General features: G+C 38.7%; 1 protein-coding gene across 1 annotated transcript in view; it reads left to right on the top strand.

Moving 5' to 3' along the window:
• The first annotated feature begins 3,416 nt into the window (after positions 1-3,416).
• Positions 3,417-16,972, top strand: part of disp1 (dispatched homolog 1 (Drosophila)) — a 98,485-nt gene continuing 84,929 nt past the window's right edge. The window contains exons 1-2 of the mRNA XM_034150685.1: positions 3,417-3,545; positions 5,894-5,979. The gene's annotated coding sequence lies outside the window, so the exon portion shown is untranslated. The remainder of the gene's footprint in view (positions 3,546-5,893; positions 5,980-16,972) is intronic.

Raw genomic sequence — 16,972 nt, 5'->3', positions numbered from 1 at the left:
GATGTGCAGAAGCCGATGTGTTTACTCAGCTGGTTTCCGAGGAATAAGTTGAGCGATGAGGAGAATTAAAAGAGGCTTAATTCTGAGGGGAAATGGATCCAGGTGGCTAACTTAGCATGAGCATCAATTAGACACTTCCACTGAAAAACACAGCCTGTTTAAGTTAACCATTTATATATTTTGCTGGGCTGTTTCTGCTTCGTTTTCAGCCTGCACCTGCTTTGCCTCTGCAGAGTTGTTGCAGTTATAGACCTCCTCTTCATCCAGAAAAGCAGGTTTCGTAATACTGTTTCATGAGTTTTAACAAAAAAAAACAGAAAGAAGAACACGTCTAGTGTCAGGTAAAAGCATATAGATAAATCCCCACATGCTGTTTGATCCAGATGTCATGCTGTGAAAATCTGAGCCGTGCAAAGAGTTTTGCCCTTCCTTATACATGCTTACTCGTGGAGGATATCTTTTGAAATCACCTTGTAACATTGCACAGCTCAGTCCTGCATGTTCTACCCAGTCAAAGTGCTTTTAAATGAGACAGTTAGACCTAATCTACCACAGTGGAGGTGTTAAGTAGTCAGATGCATTTTGAAACATTTGTATTGCACAATAGAATGTGATGAATATTAATGTTGTTAGAGCAGTTGTCTGTGACTGAACAGTCATGAATAATGCATAACGGGCTCATACAGGGTGCTTATGATGCCATATTTACAGTCGGCTATATGAGACACATTATAGCTTTCACTTAGCAGGGAGCGCCACAGATTTGATAAATGAGCTGTGAGTGCAGTATGCCAAATTCACAGTGTGGTAGTCATACTGCCCCCATGTGAAAACTATTGTCCAAAATAATTCTCAGAGACTACATTTGTTGGTTGACTGTGTGTTTTTCGTCTGTCACAATCAGTTTATCTGTTATTTCCCACAAGTTTATTCCACCTTAATCAGTGTAGAAATGTAGCATATAAGATTAAATAGATTTTGAAACATGGACATTTCTAAAACATGGATTTTACACAGTTTCTTTGAATGCCATTAAAGTCTTGCAGTTTTAGTCTGGATCTTTCTTTATTGTACCATAATTAGTATCCTCACTGCACAATTGTAAAACATACAACAAATTCATTTTATCCACTAACTCTAGATAATGACTGAGTTTGGCTTTCTCTTGAATTAAAATGTTGCCAAACCTTCTTAAACTGTGCAAATGTTGCATTATTTTTACAAATACTAATTTACTACTTTAAATTTTATATAATTGCAGTACAATACAGTAGCATACAATTTATATTTAATTAGATTTGATCTTTATCGACATTTTAACTTTTTATGTTTATATATTTTGTTTTATTTTCATTCATTTTTTTACATTTCATATTATTCTCAAACAGAGTAAGTGTCACAAAACCCAATTTCCTGGTATACATAAGCACTCTGATTCTGATTCACTGGAGTTGTATGATAACAAATATATTACTTGATATGCTTATTCGAGCATATCTTATCGAATTGTTTTTGGATATTTCATGGTTTCCAGTTCTCTTAGAAATAGTCCTGCTAGTGGGAAAATAGTCATTTCTTTTAGACTGAAGAAAAAAAAACAGCACATTTATAAATGTCAGGGTATTGCTCCAAGCTATGAAGCTAGAAAATAAAACTAGGTTACAGCCACCATGATATAAAATGTAACAATGAGTGTTTAATATATACATCTTATTGGAATTTTCATTTGTTTTCAGACTGTATCATAACATCTAATGCTTTATTAAGGTTGTAATGTTTTTTGCTGTATGACGCCGTTTTTCCTGTGGCATAGCATCTCTGTTTTATACACTTTGCAATATTCATCTCTCTTTCATTACTTCGGTGAAACTATGACTATCCGAGATGATGATATCTATGATAGACAAACCATTTTTACACATGCAGCTGTGGAACAGAATCTGAACAAGGCAGCCATTGTTAGAGCAAATCTAATAAAGTGTAATGCCAAAGCATCAAGCAGGCAGTTAGAGTGAAAGGTATTTATGGGTTGACCCTGATGACTGTCATGTAAAGCACTTTTAAACAGCAGCAGAATGCTACAACCATCTTAATGGCTGGTAATTTCTGAGGGTATGCTAGTCTCTCTCTTTTAGCTGTTCCTTCTTCCTCAACCTCCTCCTATAGTCAGCTCATTTATTGTGTCTGTCATTAGTGCCATAGTTATAGAGATTTGAAGGACAGACCAAAAGGTTTTTTGTGATTAAAAAAGGTTTTTCTTTCTACAATTAAAACGTTCTTACAGATTTGAGCAATGGTTTCATTGTCTTTTAGCATTTTGCCCTTTTTATTATAATTTAGCATTCGTACTAGTCTTTTGGCAAAAAGCCCACAACATGAACTGCTCAAAGTGAAGGTAAGACTTTCGGTAATAGTTATAACTGTCAAAATTAAAATTCGATTCAGGCTGTTTTTTTCAAATAATTATATATATATCTATACGGCACTGTACTTTATAGTGGTGACAAATATCTAGGTACATTTACAGAAGTACTGAACTGAAGGAGAGAAATGTTCTGCTATTTACTTTACAGTAGGCTATTGTTGGCTGACTTTAACTTGAAGATTATAAAAGCTTTAATGAGTATGTCAAATACAAAACATTGTTCTGCGGCAAAACAGTATACAAATGAACAAAATTATCTCTATTATAGCCAGCTTCATTATTAAAGGGCATCTTAAATGTTAGGCCTACATTTTTTATTATAGCCTTCTTAAATAGGTGTTTAAGATTTGAACCCCAGAGAAACATTATGCATTTGTTCTTTTTAAAATGGCAAATCCTTCACATGTTGCACTTTTCTTCTCCACACTACCTCTTTTAAATCAGCACATCTCTCCACGTTAGATAGAGTATATAGTATTTGTCATATGTAAATATTGTTAATTTGTTATAATAGTCTCAAAATAGCTGTCATAAAATTCCTATTTTTATTTTATTTTGTTTTGCTATGTATTCTTCTTTCTGTGTCTTTGTACGCACCGCATATACCAAAGCAAATTCCTCGTAGGCCTATGTGTAAACCTACTTCTTCTAAACCGATTCTGATTCAGAATAGAAGGCTATTACTTGTAACATTGTTTTTTAGTAGACTAAATACATATTAATAGCCTACTTCTTCCACTCGTTTTTTTACAACTGCCTACATCTGTATCCCTTAGTCCTTAAACATACCCCAAAAAGAAGAATACTACAGAAGGATACATGCTTCCCATAAAACAAAGAGATAACTGCTAGAATACTGTAAAAACTCTCTGAAGAAGTAGGAGGCCAGGTCGTTTCCTCCTAGTGTCCTTCGAAGTTCCCTACGTTTTCCCACAAACCTCCTAATGGATTTCGAGTGCAAACAAGAACTCAGTGCGCAGCTGCCCACCCAACATGGTTTGATGCTTGGATAGTGGATTCATCAGCATCCGGCAAAAACTAAAGTAGAGGACCGGGAATACTTTTCCTATCGCCTACGAGAGTCTGGCGTGTTTTGCTTTCTTTGCCGGTGTGTGTCCATGTGAGTATGCAGCCTACTTAAGAAGGGAACCTCAGAGTACTGCTGTTGTTTAGCCAGCTGTTTTGGTCAGCGAGGTTAGCAGCCAGTGGCTAGCCAGCGTCAGTCAGCTAACATGAACTTAAGCTAGCTAGCCTGGCGACTCAGCGTTGTAATGTTTTGGTGATAAAATGAAGCAAGTAGACATAGTTTTAAGCACTACGTGAGGCCGAGACAGTGTGTCTGAATGTTTCGGCTTGCATAGTGAACCCTTGGTATTAACGGTTCACGCTAGGTTTGCTGATAGGGTTTCCTGTGATTTGACATAACGTTAAGGCCGAAGCTATAACGATAACGTCATTTTAATTGACACAGGTTAGCCTAAAACGTCACAAACTCTTAACGGACACTTTGAATAAAGCACGAATCACAGCGTGTGGTAACTGTTGATACGATAACTACAGTGAATACAACGTGTAACATTGTATTTGTTTTAATTCACACATTTAAGTTTGCAAAAACATTAAACCGTCGTTTTATGGAAACTATATCAATGTTTTCTGCTTTCCAGTCGCAACATTTGTCGAAACTACAGTTGTGCAGAAACATTCCTGTGCTGTGCCCTCCCGCTGTGTCTGGTGGTTGTATTGTTGCAAAACATGTTAGCTGACTGAAAGTAGAGATGTTTCTGAATAGGGGTTGCTCAACTCATTTATTTGAACACCTGCTTGAATTCACAGGGAAGTGAGGTCCAGTTTAAGTCTCTATCACCTCTATGTAAATGCAATTATCTGTCTACCTCAGATAATCTAATACCTTACCTTCTGAATCTTCAATAATACCTGACTGTTTTTAATTAATTGATCTTAATATCCCTCAGAAAAAAGCTTCCTTGGCTTTTTGTTCTTCTCTTTTGTCTATTACATTACATCTAGGCTACATAAATCCGTTTCTTTCACTAGTTTACCTTACATTTTGTTGTCTTTGTTTGTCTTAGTCACATGCACACATCTTTGAATGAATGGTTCTTGATCCCAGAGTTCCTGTAGAGACTGTATATATTTTTCCATTTCCAAAACTTCTAGAGATGCACACTTTGAAGTCATTATTTGTGGTCTAATCAGCGAACACTTGACCTATATTCAGTAAAAACAATCCTTTAAACAGACAGGTTAGCTTCAGATAGGAGGAGGTATGACAGAAAAAGTAAAAAGAGGTTTGATACATTGTGCATATGGACTGGCTACTAAGCTCTGTTTGTTGTGAGTGTTTCTCTCACGAGCGTTAGCTAAGTAATCCTCTTTTCATAGCTTGTAAACATCATATGAACGTGACCAGCTGCTCTTTAGCCGCATAACTGTTTAGAAACAGAAGTGGAACAAAGACAGAGGGCTGGGTCTGTGGGTTGGGTTGAGGGAACATATGTGAAAAAAAGTCTGGGTGAAGAAAGTTTAGAACAGAGGGTTCTGCACTAGCATTTATCCCATTCCCTGCATGTGAGGGAGGCGTGTGGTACAGTGGGTTGTGCGTTGGTGTTCGGATCAGGGGGTCACAGGTTCAAACCCCACTGCAGTCAGCATGTCGTTGTGTCCCTGGGCAAGACACTTCACCCCAAATTGCCCACAGTATTGAGTATGTAAGTTGCTTTGGATAAAAGCGTCTAACAAGTGACATGTAATGTAATACAATGTAACATCAAATAACATAGCACTACATTGATGCACTTGCACGAAGAGTGCTTTTCTATAAATACTGGGGTCATAATAGCAATAGTAAGAGACGTATAGCATTAAAAAAAGGATGAAATGAGTTGATCATTGCAGGTAAACTATTAAATAAAGACCCATGATGTCTTTTTCAGTTGATTTAGTATCACTAAACATAATATTTCAATACATTTCTGTATCCATATTTTCTTACCCTACCTATTGAGAATCAGAAATAGGTTTAATGCCATTAGGTTTAAACATAGTTTGCCTTGGTGTATGTTGTAAGAGAAATACAGATGTCAAATAATAGTACAACACTGAAATATTCAAAACATTATAAATATCAAAACTGTTTACAAGAAAGATGAATATGCAATAAGGGAATGTAATAATAAGACAATCGCTATGAAAAAATATCTTCCGTATTCTGATTTTGAAGGATTTATTTGGTTTTTCTTTTGCTTTAAATATAATTTCACATTTAATCTTTTACCCTATTTTATAAACTGTTTTTATACAAGAATATAAATACAAGCCCTGTTAAAAACACCTGTGATGAATATCACTTTCTGTTGTTCTGCAGTTTTGTGGGAGAGTTATGGCAGCTGCTGTGGAACGTGCTCAATGTCTCTCACTGATCTGTTTGTACTTTTCTCTTATCAGAGTTCCTCGGAGGCTGCCAGGTGAGATCAGTGCGTTGCTGTCGGACCAAAGGAAACACAAACACAGAAACATCTGAAGAGTTTACAGTAAGTTTCTGGAACATCTTTCAAACCCACACCCCTATCTGATGCAGCACACTCACAATTACACATCTGTGATGCTGTATTCAATTTGACCCCAAAATGAGAGAGCAGTTGAACAGCTTGAATTAGCTAAATGTTTATGCATTTGTCAGTCAAAGTTCAAGCAGATGAAAGCCATGTACTTAACACTGCCCTAAGAACACTGATCATTTTCAGTGTCAAAGAATGATTTGTCATCGCATGCTTTTGCCCTGCAGCTACGCTTTCCTCTTTTTGTGATCCTCTTTAAGTTGCATGCATCACTCAGAAAAGGCCACAAGGTGGCAGCCTTAGGTTTGCTTTCCCCCAACATCTGCCCAGTAGTCCACACTGAACAGGAGCTTCCTGCAGGACGTCCTGTGGTGATTTTATGCTTGATGTATAGTAAGGGTGTTGACTTATAATTGGCTTCATTAAGTAACCGCAATCTTCAAATGTAAATGAAAATCTGCATTTGACAGCATTTTTATGTAACTCATCTGATTTTTTTTAATGATATGATATTAAATGATGCCCATATAAGCTTTCTAGATGACATAATGCAGGCATTAATGTTACATTTAAAATGTAATACTTTTAGTAATGAGTCCTTTTCACACTTTATCTACAATAAAGAAAGACAGCTAGGACGAGGAGGCTCCTATGTACCATAAGCAACTGTCATTACTAAAATGGTCATATTGGCTGTTAGGAGAACTGAAAAAGCACAAAAGTCTTCACGGTTTTTATAAATGTTGTGCTACCAGATGAGATTTAGTGGTTTAAATATCACATTGAAAGAACTTGTTTGGTCTTTCACCATTGTGGAAGAGTTCAAACATATCTGTATATATATCAGTGGCTTATTTAACATCCTACTTCTATACCTTAGACAGGCCTACGGTAACACTTTGTGCTCAACTATCTTTTCGTAGGACACCTCGACATGTTGACTGCATTTGACTGGGGATAAAACCACTGACCCTCTAATAATTGGTAGACGCCCCCTTTACCTTCTGAGCCACAGCTGCTTTGTTTCAGTGTGATATTTATCCCCATGCTGTTTTAGGAAAATGCTTCCATTATCTCTTCGTTATGGATCTTTTACTGTGATTTAGGGCTTTTTCATAATGAACCGTTTCTCAGATGTATTTAAAAGGAAAGTGCAATGTAGAACAGAGCCAAGGTTAACCTACTGATACATCTGTTCCACTCCTAAATCTGCCATAGTGAACAAAATCATTTAGTTTGAACTCTTTTTGTTCACTTTCCCACCTCCCTGTCAACCCCCCTCACTGTCTCTGCCTGCTTGTTATATCTTTACTCAAACCCCCCCACGCCTTTCCGAAATGTCTCCGAATCCCTCCGCCCGGCCTCCCGGCCCGTATGAACAACTGGCCGGGCAGCTGGCTTTAACAGCTGCTTGCCATCTCATTTTTTGGCCTATCTCCATCTGGGCAGCTTTTTTTCATATCGCTTTTTTTGTTGTATTCTAGCCTTACTGTTTCTAAATCAGTCTTTGCACTATCATTATGCCATTCCTTTCAAAATGATGCTGAGAATAATTCAAATAAGTCCCAAACGTTGGCATGTACAATGTTCCTGTTTTTCTCTCTCTTTTATTATGTATCTTTGTTACAAATAATATATTTCCTTATGTATTTCTGGTATCCTGGTTCAGAACACATTATTTAAAATTGTCCTGTCCTATGTTTTGTTTAATCTCGGATATAAAAATGCAATTACATCAATCACTTATACAATCAATTTGCACATGAATTCTAAAACAGCAGCTTTATTTACCATTACTTCATTTATGTTGAACATTTAGATTATGACTAACTTACACAACTAACTAAATAAAGTGGCGCAGTCAGGACGTTTTTGTTTTGCAGACCAACCGTTAGCATCTCAAGGGGTCCCACGTCAAAAAGCAATGGGATTTTTTGCCATTGGCTTCTTGAATATTGCAGGAAAATAAGATCTGTGGCAAACACATGTTTATGATACTTACACATTATGTTCAACAGGATATTCCTCACATTTTAACACAATTTTCACGATTTTTGAAACGTAAATGCAATAGCCAGAAGTATATACCTAACGTTAGGCTATAAACGAACGACAACGCGGTCGCATTGGCTTTGCATCGCCACCGATAAGCTAAAGACGGCTAGAGTTTGTGTGATGACATTTAGTAGTCTTATTTGGTCACTTGTCAATATCCGTTGATGACACATAGAGGCTTGGACATTCACCAGAGGGGTATTTACTCATATATTTTATATAGTCAAACTAAATGTTATGCTAACCAAAAACAGGTTAAAAAACCTATGAGACGAGGGAACCGGAAGTGGTGAAATGCTGACTAAATCTTTTGTTTTAGGACTCATTCCTGCACTGCTCTTTACTTAAAGTGCAACAAAAGTCCCTATCAATTATACAAGCTTTACAATAAAACCCTTTTTCTATGCCATTGATGTTGGAAGCATTGATGATGACTCCACTTGCTTTTGAAGCCAGTAGAATACAACCTCTTTGAAAAAAGTCAAAGCCAGTAATTATTAACAAAATAGTTATTCAGTGCTTCTTTGTTTCCCTTTGCTCTATTTACCATCGTTGCCTTCTGCTGACGACACCAGTTTATCCTCCGAATGAATCCCATGTGTCATCTGCGCTCTAATGGCCTTATCCAAATCCTCTTGGGTCCATCTGCCGATAATATGCTGCAATCTTTCCCCATTTTAACCGCTGGCGTTCAGTTAAGGGGAATATTTCGTGAGCAATGGCAGTAAAAGAAAGTGAGGTAATGCCCGGACCGTCTGAGAAGTCGTTGGAGTTGGAAAAAGAGTTAATAATTGGTGGACCTGTCTGAAAAGCTTAACCTGCTTGCACCTGCTTTTGCATTCAATGCATCAGAGCCTCATAGATGTATACATGGAAAAAGGAGTAACTCTATGATATAAAGACAGAGAGAGATACCGTTCAACACATTATGCACCATCTAAAATCTGATTGTCAGAGGTTAGCCCTGCTGTAACTTTAAATTGCCTCAAACTGAAAAACCTTCTAACCTGAGTGACCCTCTGTCCCCCTGCTCATGTGCAGTTGTTGGTCTTGTAATTGATCCAGGCTTGCTTTCTCTCCTCGGGGTGGCAAAGGGGTTAATCCGGCCGGGAGTTGGTAGCCACCGGAGGCATGCCTGCACACTTGCTGTCTATAATTCAAACTTGTTCTTTGATGTCGAGCTGCAGGATGGAGACACTGGTGGATCTTGTGCACCCCGTGGCACCAGCATGCTTAATCTCTGTCTGTCTTTGTAGAGACATCAAACTGCTACACACTATGGATTTGTGACTTTCGGTGCTGACAGGCCCGGCTGGCCCGATCCGATACTGGAGATTTCTGAGAGATAGAGATGTTCTCCCAGCTCTAAGGGGACAAAGACTTTCACTATCTGGCCTGTCGGGGACATGGATTTAGATCAGACTGAGATAAATATTTAGCTTTCAGTGGGGATGAAATCCAACCTGGGAATCGAATTTCAAAGTTTTTGTCTTTTCATGGGAGTCTGGGAAGTTTTTCAGAATGTCTTTTGAAGTATGTTATCAACCCCTTTGGTGTCGAAGTCCATATTTAAACCTGCAAAAACCATCATTGGAAAAATGTTCATTCAATATAGAAAACTACTGAGCAAACAGTTGTTTATTTAAATATCTGATTCTGTCTAGGTTGGGATTTGAAGTCAATTAGCCTCTCTCTTTTAGCTCTGTTTTTGGTCTCTACCATCCATCGCCTAAGGCTATACAGTACGTGGCTCTTTAGATGCTAAATGCTACACTTTGTTTTCCAGCTAGTCTCTCTGACTGTGTCGGTGGTCTGGTGTTTTATTTAGCTGCTTTTCATTTTCTCTACAAACTGCTGCCTGTGCGGTTTACAAAACAATCTCACCATAATGTCTGTTTAGTAGCTGTTCTGGAGGTTTGGATTGGATCTGGAATCCTTTTAGTCTCAACCTCATGAACGATTAAATTAAAGAATGACTTTGTACCAAGAATCTTTATTTCTTTCTCTTTATAATGACAAACAAACTCAACTTTATTTTGTTCATCTTTTATTAACTCAGATTAAGTCGCTGACTTTGGACTGCATTAAAATAAAGTCTTGGATGCCAAAATCAAAATCAAAATCCATCCTGTAAAAGACCAATAAACTGGAATTTAATTTCATATATAAATAACAATACGATGTCAATATGTTATGATTTTGCAATTGAAATCCAGGACAGCTGTGTTGAATTAAGTCTTCCACTTCTTAAATGAAGGATAAACAAGCTGATGGAGAGGCCAGAAACCATAAATAAAAAGTGTAGGAAAAACAAGTAGTGCTGCAAGGCGCATCTTATAAATAGCTTTACCTTGTGTGCCCTTTCATGTTATTGCTCTGCACACTCATAAAATAGATACAAACATATATTGTAAGTTTAGATAGATTTGGAAGAATTGGGGTCCAAATTCTCATGTCCCCAACCTTCACTCTCGTAAACAATTTAGTCATAAACAAACATTTTGACTAAATAGAAAAACTAATCACATTGCCATCAGCCTCATCTGTACTTTGTGTTTAGTGCTAATTTGCTGACGTTAGCAAGTGAACGGCAAACTTGGTAAACGTGATATGCTTTGTTCCAAATCACATACTGCAGATGTCCTAAAAAGTATTTGTCTACTTATACTGAGTATACAAGCATAGTAGTAACAAAGTAACTGCGACAGGAAGAAGGCAAACAATTAAAACATACTTTTGCCAACATGTTGCGCCTTGAGCTCAAGCTCAATGCCTAACCCTAACCCTACATGGATGCAGTAGGACATCCTGTTGTTTTTGGCATACTGCATTTGACATACTATATATTGGAACATTTTTTCTGGTACACTAAATACTGTGCAAGGTATTGGGACACACCCCCTATCTCAGACAATGCAATGGGTATGCTTCTGCCGATCCTTTCAGATATTTTTTGTAAATCAGTAATGATGCCACCCAGGTATGAATAGGTATACAATCAAATACTTAATGCTCAAGCCAGATCCTTAGTCACTCCATGATTACACCCCTTTCTTTGATTGTAGACTTAAGTCTGGGGTGTGTCTCTGGCATGTGTATGATCCCAGCAGCCAAACTCCAGCCTCAGTAGACAGAGGCATGGACCCTATCATGGCATGCCATCCATCACATCAACTCCTATCTCGGCGTCTTTACGGACCTCGTAATTGAAAGCAGGCAGCCTGATGGACCCTTTTCCTTTTGCTTCCCGGGCTTAAGATTAAAGTAATTGATAGCGCCTGGTGCTCCTCAAAAAAGCACATGTGAAATATTACAGGCTCTGGCCAATACACTCTATGCTTTCAGCTATTTGACCTGGAGAGGACCTTGTGTGGGAAGAAGGGCTCCAAGAAACAACCCCTGTCTGTGTTTTGCATCACGCTGGCCTTACCATATCACCGCCTGCACCACAGCTGTCACTGTTTGTATATTTGATATACTGACTGATGCCGCAAAGGAACAGGTGTTGCATATTAGTGCCACTATTCTAACCCCCCTCTGAACAAAAGTGGACGGTGGTCAATAGAGTTGTCAGAGTGTATCATGGTAATATACGGCGATCTGACTTTTAAACTAAGCTTTGCTACAAAGCATTACCTTCACAGTTGTCCTGAGGAAAAGGAAGAGGCACAGAAAGGGAAAATGAATTAATGTGGTTCAGGTGGACTGACCCCAAAGACAGATCAGGATCATGGGAATGTCTTTGAACATCGACCCCTTTCCGTCCTGCCGTCTCTCCTCGGTAACTTCTATTGGTCTGTATTGAGTTTGTAGGAATATCAACCACAGATGGAAACTTCCATATTTGGTTTTGACATTTATGTCAATTTTTTTGTCAGAAATGATTTTATTCCACAACTTTCTGATCCCTGCAATCAGACGGATTGTCTTTCTTCTTTATTGAAGTACCCAACAGTAAAATTCAAGTTTTTTGATTTGCACATAAATCTTAGGCGCCCAAACCGCAGGATAATCTTACGAACTACCTGTCTTTTTGAGTCGCTCGTGCTTTCCTACCCGACTGCCAGTAGCTTAACCAAACATATATTTTGTCATGAGCTATCAATCACATATCAGCCTGTGTTCTCTAGTTAATATCTTATGCCTTGACTTTCTGGGTGGACATATTTTAAATCCTTTGCAAGGCCTGCAGAGCAGCGCTTGGCTTCCCTCACCTCATCAGTCTTGGTTTTGTGTGTGTAAGACAGAGATCCAGGGTGTAAGCGAGCGAGTTGCTTCACTGAATCTTTCCTCGGTTGTTTAGCTCTTCAGACAAATCCTCGTGGACAGGGCCCTGGTTCCCCCCACAGAGAACAGCCTCATTAGGATTTGTTGCACAAACTGGAGAATTTTCACTGGCTTAGGGAGCAACAAGGCCTTCCCTCCTAGGGACACATGTTCCTCGCTGCGGTCTGACCCTGGAGCTGTGGGCCGTGTCGAATCATATTTGGCTCATATGGCTCCCGGTCAGGGGCTCAGTTACCCCTGGATCAACCTCACTGAGGCTTGTATGCAAAACCTTAAGGTTTTAATAAATGGACAGCTTGTTGAGGCAACATAGAGGGCTGATGTTGCCATCACGAGGTATGGTGCTCAGTGAATATCACAGCGTGTACAGTTACTCTGAGGGTGATCATTTAGTAACCAAGGCTCAGAGAGCAAACTGCACAATGCACAGTTTGTAAAGAGTAAAGTAGAACCCTTACTAGTGGTCACACTGTGCACCTGGGATCCACATTAATACAGGGAGGAATTGGGAATAACCTTTTATCATACATCATAATTAGGAACTTCTAGAAGGCCTATCACATGTTTTCTTATGTCCTGATTAAAAGGCGGTTTGCATTATATATCTTTTGGACATTTGGACTACTCCAGGTTTGATGACCACTTTTTCTGTTCGGAATGACGCATGACTTCATTTTAGTACATCAAATGCAATCAAACTGAATAATAGTTTATAGTTTTGCTCTTAGGGTGATAGTGATGTCTTTTATCCAGCATGAAATACATGTTTGTCATGAGGAAGGTTTTGATGTATCCTGTGAAATATCCCAACATCTGCAAGATGGATACTCCCACAACTTTGCCAGCCTTAATGGCTCACAGACCATAAATCCTACGTGATTGCCTGACTTCTCCTCTAGTGCCACCATGAGTTTGACACTTAGAATTTTTCATGGAATCTCTTAAAAATATTGAATGTATTGGCATCCAAATTCAGATAGACGTTTATGCCCCGTCAGGATGCATTTCTAATGAGTTTGGTGATTCTTTGATTGAATCTGGTGCCATAATCAGTCATCATTTAAATGTTTAAAATAATAATTTGAGTACAGGCTATCATAACTGAAGACTTTACAAATGTTCTTGACTGTAAATGTTGAGATTGCATCCAGTTCTACTTGACTCAATAAATATGCAACAATAACTGTATATTAAGCTGCAAATATTGGTGCATAAGAGCTTTTTTGGCTATTTCATAATAAAAGATAAGGTAATACAGTTCAAGCTACATTTTGCATTGCACCTTGTTAAGGGTAGTTTGCAAAGTCACATCCTGATGTCCCATTGTAGACAAAGGGAACCTGAATTACTCAGAGCAGCCCCCCAATCTACTGTAATGTCCTTGTCATTCATGTTTGGCATTGGCGGTCTTGGATCTGATTAAAAGGGGCAGATCGTTAATGGATTGGCTAGTTCTTCTGGCACAGTGTCACCTCCACCTTGGAATACCAAATAGTCCGAAACAAAAGCTTGACAATGAGGGTTACCAAGGGGAGCACAATCATGGGAAGAACATCTGTTTTTGTGCATTAGATAAAAGTGTGTTGTGCATAATGAGTACTGAGAAATGCTGAGAGGAAATAGTAGAGGTGCTCTGAAGTCTTTCTTTCAGCCCATTAGTGTTGAATGGTTGCAGGGCTCGCCCCCAGAGGAACCGGAGTGAGCCAATGTTGAGTAATGCTGGACATGTGGAATATGTAACTCGCCATGGAGTGTCACGGGCTCTCAACACCTACCCTCTGATTTCCAGCGGACTTTGCTTCAGTCATTTGGTTGAACCTTTTTCATCCAAAAACTCAAATATATTTTTTACAGATGATCCCGTTACTTTATGGTAACAGACTTTTGGTGTTATTGACGAAGGAACTCATTTCCTGATGGATTTTAATATGGTATTACATCACATAAAAAACAATCGAGAAAGTAGACAAAACATGCAAATCAATTAAGAAATATCAATTGACTTTGAGAGTTGTGTTCTGGTCCAGTTGGCTTTAGAAGATGCCAAGAGGCAAGGGAAAGGAGAAAGGGAAAACGCAGAAGAAAATGGAACAGAATTGACTCCTTCCTCTCTGAAATCTGAAACAAATTAAGCAAAGACATGCTTTACTTTTCGTTAAAAACTGAGTGGACCGAGGCATATCAAATTGCATTCATGTTTTTTCTGTTAGAATACGATTCTATCGATGGACAAATATGGGTTCAAATGTGTACAACTTGCATTAGGACTGTATTGAAAACCAACCAGCTAATGACTGAATGCCAATCATTGGAAACTCTTGGAATTACTTTTGAAAACACTCTTAAAGAGATCCTGTTCACTCAACTCCTGGTGGTCGGAACTGGATTTTTTAGGCTCTATAGGTGCATCTCACTTCGGTTAAATTGATTCCTTGCGTCCCTCACTTGCGTCGTTTCCCTGCGACTAGTCCCTCCCACCAGGGAAGCATGGAGAGACGCAAGGAAACCACGAGAAGCGAGATTTGTTTTAAGAGCAATGGGACGTCGTTTCCTTCGGAGCGGCACGTGAAGTGTCGTCCGTTTGTGATGACACCGCACAGCTGATCATCTGACAGCAGCCAGATCAGTGCATGCGCTGCATCGTCCAATCAGTGAGCGATACAGAGTAAGGGGGCGGGGCGAGTGTATGAGGATTTCACCGGAGGATGGTCTGGTAGTTCCTCGATTATCACTCCTCCGTTATCACTCCTCGATCCTCGGTCCTCCGGCAAAAATAAGGCCACTGGGACGGTACTCAAGATGCGCAGACAAATCAACTTCAGGTGATACCGAACCCGAGGAGCGAGGAAATGAAAAATAACCGAAGTGAGATGCACCCCATAACTTGTGGACAGAAATCATCTTGGAATAAAACGTGTCTTATACAAGTGAGAGTGGTTTCCTAAGATCCAAATATTATTTAAATTAATCTTGTATTTCTGCAAAATCAGGTGCGGACTAATATTTCGCCAGTAAAAATAAATAGTTACAACTAGATATTTAGTATATCAGTATTTGTGATCATATTATATAGCTGTCCACTACTGGGAACACTACATCAAATGCAGATGAACATTTCATATTCAAGAATTTAATTGATATTACAAGAAAATAAATACCACTAACTATCCATGTATCAACTAACATTTTGTTTATTCATATTATTATTAAAACTCATACAATACATTCAGTGCATTAAGTGTTTTCTAGGAATAAAAACCCTGGGCACCACTTAAACTATTTCGGTAAAGTCTTCCGAGTAAATCGCCAGAACGCCGACACCTCCTCATCACTCCACCGCTCCCATGTTTTTTTCTTTGTTGCCATAAGTTAGTCTCTCTGCGTTTGTGCACTGGACGAATGCTAATGCTAATAATGCTAATGCCAGGATAATAAAATGGCGGCTCTACAAAACATTTCAGAGTTGTACGGGGCGTGGTTTGCAATTCGCCCAGCCAATCAGAACTGGGGCACTTTTTTCCCCCAGGAAAGTACGATCTCTCAGCAGGCACTAAAAATGGGGGTAAAAGTTCCCGAGATTAAGTGCTCTTTTTGGTGTGAACGCGACATAAGGGGTACTAACGGAACTAAACGCGAAAAGTACGGTGAAAAGTACTCCGGTGTGAACGTGGCTAATAGCTCATTTCCATCTGCAGTCTTTAGGCAGGTAAATAACAACCAACAAACACTAAAAACCTTGCATAATCTCTATCGCACAAACGATTATAAAACACGATTTAAATACAGGTCAATAAAATAATACATAGTACAGTTAAGATATAATATTACAATACAGTTAGAATTGGAAAACTCAGATTACAGTGTAATTAATGTTGGCATGACTGGTTGCTTAATATCAATTTGTTTGCACCATAAGAGAATGATTACCAAGCCAGCCTCTGACAGTGTCCAGCTCCACAATCCCCAATATTTTAAGATCATTGCCCATACTAATGAGTTAGTTTCCATACACTTGTATTTGATTAAAAAGAAAAGTGAAATCATACTATTTATACAAAAAAAAGTCAACATATCAGCTTGTAAAGAAGGCTTGGCAAAGTCACAAAATGTCTCCGAACACAGCTGCGACTCACACCGTGCACCATTAACCTTCCCTAAGCTGACGGAGAGGACAAGTCCAATACTACTTTACAACAAATCGCCCCATGCCGCTTAATCGTTACTGACAAACCCCTAACTATGCCAGTCTGCAAGCTTAATATACACTTTACCTCATGGCAGGTCACAGACATTACATCTCGGCAGGTGAAGGAAAGAAAAATAGTGTGTGATAATCTTTTTATTATCCTATGTTACCACCCATATTGGCAAATGCTGAAGGAAAGAAATGAAAAATATCAGACAATCCCCTGCGCCTTTTTAATTTGCTGGGCCTAGAGGCAGTATGACATAGTTGTTTGGAAGACTGCAAAACTAATATTTTGACATTTTCTTCAAGTGAAAGTCTGAAAAAGTCACATCCTGTCTAACCTTCTCTATGAAACTTTCGTTATTGCACAATCTACTCAAACAATGTGTGCATTATTTGACCGAACCCTTTGGTCTGAGTCTTTTAGTTCAGTTT

Source organism: Trematomus bernacchii, unplaced genomic scaffold (assembly GCF_902827165.1).
Source record: "Trematomus bernacchii unplaced genomic scaffold, fTreBer1.1, whole genome shotgun sequence".
In the NCBI taxonomy this organism is placed as follows: domain Eukaryota; kingdom Metazoa; phylum Chordata; class Actinopteri; order Perciformes; family Nototheniidae; genus Trematomus; species Trematomus bernacchii.
This window is presented reverse-complemented; position numbering and strand designations above follow the sequence as displayed.